Below are 4,328 nucleotides of genomic sequence, written 5' to 3'. Positions count from 1 at the left end.
CAACAACAACAACAACACAATTCCCCTTCCAGCGAACAGATTCAGGAGTGAAAAGCGACACGGCTAAGGGGTTAAAAGAAGATTTATGAGCAAAAGAATAGACCAGGCTCCCACAACACATTGATGCCAAGGCAGCTGAATACAAAGTCCAAAAATAACTGAATCAAATGGTCCCTGTTGACTGATTTTCTTTCTGGCCGGCTATGCTGCACTCCAACTTGCGTCACAGGTCTCCAAAGGGCAAAAGCTGAATACAGCACAAGTCCTCCAAAACAAACTAAAGTAGGATGCCAGAAGATCCAGTTTAGCAAGCCACTGCGGAGGGCTTGCTAGGTTAGTATGTAGACCTCAGGCCCATTTTCTGTCGGGCTTCTTGCCACCAGCTTCTTGCAACCACTCGGCTGCCTTTTTTTCCTTTCTTTCGCCCGACGCCGAGCATCTCGTTCTGCCTCCTCGACGATTCTGATAGCCGCCTCATCCTTCTTCGGCTTGGCAAAGTTCAGGGTCGGGAGGGTTGTTGTTGTCGGACATTTTGGAGGGAAAGGCACTGTGCAACGAAGGGGGGGGAGTGTACAGTGTCGGCGAGGGGGGATCGTGTGAGGGACGGCTTTGTTGTTGAGGGTACTAGGAGGGGATCGAGGAGTGGTGGTTTGGGCAGAAGGGGCATCAAGAGGGAGGGTGTGTACCGTTTCGGGATGATGCAGAGTCAAGTCGAGATCATCACTTGATGTCTCGCACACCTCGATGTCTCGAGCACCTTGCTGTCGAGAATATCAGGGGAGTGGGTCTTGTTGGTAGTGAATGTAGGAGATGCGTGTCAAGACGAGGAGTGTGATGGCCAACAGGGTCAGTATTTTAAACTATGTGTTGTCTAGAGTGTTACTTGAGTAAAGTTGTCCAAGTGTAAGAGAAACGGCCTCATTGGGTAAAGGGGAAACAGGTCTGGAGGGGGTGATGGGAGAGGGTTGAAGAGCTGGTTGATGATGGAGGAGTTTGGATGATAGATGGAAGGAAGCTTTGTGACACGGTGGTTACAGGTGTAGCTAGACATGGCCATCAAGAGTGTAGCTATCTTTATTCGCTCTTGCCTTTGGCTTGGAGCCAACCGGGGGTTCCGGGCAGGCAGTTTCAGCACTGGAACTGGAAACGCCGAAGTTGGGGTATTCCAAAGAGAAGAAGTGCGTGGACTGGTCGTGAGAGCACTGGGGTTGTTGGTTGCCATGACCACACAAATTGGAAGCCGGCTACCCATAAAGGTTCATCCCCTGAATTTTTATTATTGGGTTGCTTGGGCTTTCATGATGAGGGCACAGAGGGTATCCCGGAAAAAAATCTGAGCTGTGTTACTCCAACCCTTCAAGCCATCGCAGTTATCGTTCATTCGATTTGAACAGCCATGTCAAAGTTTCCGTGGATGAGTATTTACTAACGTGGTTATGTATTTCAGCTAAAATATGTTCCCTCTCCGATACTGTTGTTGCCATGCTGATGCTCAATGCACTCTGTTTTGTTTGGGATTTTAAGGGGCGTTTCAGGGGTAGTCGACCAGACCATCCATCAGTGGAAATGCGGAACACCCACTTCTTCATGATTGGGGATCTTGAGAACAGGCCTCATTTCCCATTGGACAAAGTCTCACCATGGTACCTTCAGAGTTAAACACGTTTGCAGTGCCAGTCACCTTGTCCGCAGCGTGGGTGGTAACCACTGGCAACCCCTACTCATTCCCTGATGTCCACTTCACATGGAGCCCCCATTACACACAACCCGAATTGACCCGTCATAGTCCTTCTCCTCTGAGGGTCGAAGTATTCTGAGGGTTTCTCTCTAGGGTTATCTGCATCTCACGTGTTGGACTGCATCGCCGTCTTCATCTATCTAGATGAAGAGGGTGCGTGACATGCGCTCTGTGGCGGTCACTCTCACTCTCCCATGCTCGGTCGGACTCGATGGTAGGCCGTCGTCTGTCGGGCCCGACCGGTTGCACCGCTCATTGGAGCACTGCCCACCCTTCACGATAATCCGCAGGACGAACTACAGCAAGCCAGCAAGCCACAATATCCAAGAATCGACGGCCAAGTGCCAAGCGGGACAACGTGCTGGTTAGCTAATTTGCTTGGAACTACTTCCTGGCTTTGCATGTGTATGTGTGCATATATGGTTGGTGGTGATGGGAGCGGGAGCGGAAAGTTCGTGATGCCTTCACTTCTCAGCTTTACCAACCTCGTGAGATTAGACAGCTGAGGTGTTTTGGTTCCTGGCTGCATGAAACCATGTTGTTGGTTGTATCTAGAACATCGGCTTGAGACATTTTGACTTTGACAGGCAGAAAGTACCTAATACTTGACCAGTTGAAGAAAGCCAGCATAGCATGCGTTGCGTGGGGATCGAAAACCTACACAGGCCGGCCTAGGCCCCAAAGCCCATTCCTGTTGCAACGCACACTGACATGCAAAGTTGATTGCAGAATTTTCGTCTGTTCAAGAAACACAATTATCAGCCGTGTCTGCATCGTCTGCAGTGTGCTTCTTCGGGTAGACTAGGACCAGGGAAAACATGATAATCTTGAGATTCTTATCACTGGTGCAGGCAGGAAAGATGGTGTGTAACTATACACAACCTGATCGAGGACATGTTCTAGAAGAGGCCATCATCAAAAGCTTTCCTGGCCTAGCCTAGAATCAGAATACAGCTGATAATTGGTTGATCGAGCAAGACACCTTCCCACATCAGCATGAACTGAACCACTCCGGCGCGCATGCATAACGGGACTGCCATCCCCCATCCCTCGGCCTCTTGGCTGAACAACCACCACGAGATTTTCCCAGAGGCAGACGGACAAAAAGAGAAAGAAACTGACGCCGAAAGACGGGAAGGAATATGAGAGATGATAAGATACCTAACCGATAGCATCCCCTCTCCACTTGGGGAGGGAGAAGAAGAAGAAGAAGAAGAAGAAGAAGAAGAAGAAGAAGAAGAAGAAGAAGAAGAAGAAGAAGAAAGATAAGCCCGTCCCCGTATCGAGGACGTCTCCCCCCGCACCAAGGCAGCATCTTGGGTCTTTTGGCTCACCGACGAGCCAGTCCAAAATGGTCAATCCCTCAGTTTTTCGCACTAAACAACTGGGAAGAGGAAGCCCGGGAACGCTTCCTTTCCTTCCTGCCTGCCCTTAACCGAGAAGCCGACCACCACTCAGGACTAACATGAGCGCGATAATGATGGGGAAGACAAACAAAAACGAGATACGCGTATCCTATGACACAACAGTGGCGAGCACAGGCTCCATCATGCAGTGTAGCATTCTAGAATCTTTTTGACCGCTGTGCCCTCGAACTTGGCCGGACAGAACTGGATTGGACGACCGCTTTCCTCGCTTCTCGTATGGCTGAACAGGAGGAAGGGGAGTAGGATGAGAAATGAGGGGTGAGCGAAAGCGAGCGATGACGATGATGCTGCTGCTTGTGAGAATGGGTGTGTTGGGTGGAAAGTGGGGCTCTCACCCACAACAACATGAATGACAAGTGACTGACTGACACCCTGGGGAAAGGCAAAGCACCCCCCCCCCGTTGAGAGAGAAAAAGACCAAGACATTTTCCCCGGATCTTGCTCTCAGAAGGTGCCATCCACCTGGCCGATTTGTTGCGGTGGAATCTCGAGTTGCAAGGGAACAAGGTGGAGTCACCCCTTCTTCAACCATGACATATCACATCACAAGCCCACCTCCGTATCCCGCCCCAAAGACAAGACAAAAAAAGCCTTTTCCCGGTCCAAAATCCCCAAAATCGACACTTCGGAGCCCGTGCCCGCCTAGGGAATAAACCGGCCTCAGCGCCAACCCCCGTCACGTTTTACTATCGCTGCCCCCTCCCGCCGCCCGGTGACTGACTGACAGGCCATGAATAAGCCCGCCCTCTCTGTTTTAACCAAGGAAGCAGTGACAAAAGCCAAAGCCAAGGAGAAGAAAGAAAGGGCATGGATATCAGCAAAGGCAAAGGCAAAGGCAAAGGCAAGTGGCAGGTCCCGACCGGGCGGATGGAAAAAAACAGAAAAACACCCTATCAAACCACCGCTCGACACACAAGCAAGCCATGCATGCATGTGTCATCACTCTTGTACTCCCCTTCTAGAACACCCAAATCCGGGGTCGCCGATCCCCAAAGCTAACCACGACATGTGCTTGCAATTTTTGGTTTCTTCTTCTTCTTCTTCTTTTATCCCAGGGTCCAAACCACCAAATCCCAACCACGGCAAACCAAACCTGCTGTCGTGCTTCCCACTATCTTTCGTAACCACAAGGTAAGGTTCGGTTTTTCATGCCGTGCCCGCCT

This window comes from Podospora anserina, chromosome 1, assembly GCF_000226545.1.
Source record: "Podospora anserina S mat+ genomic DNA chromosome 1, supercontig 5".
NCBI classification, from domain to species: domain Eukaryota; kingdom Fungi; phylum Ascomycota; class Sordariomycetes; order Sordariales; family Podosporaceae; genus Podospora; species Podospora anserina.
This window is presented reverse-complemented; position numbering follows the sequence as displayed.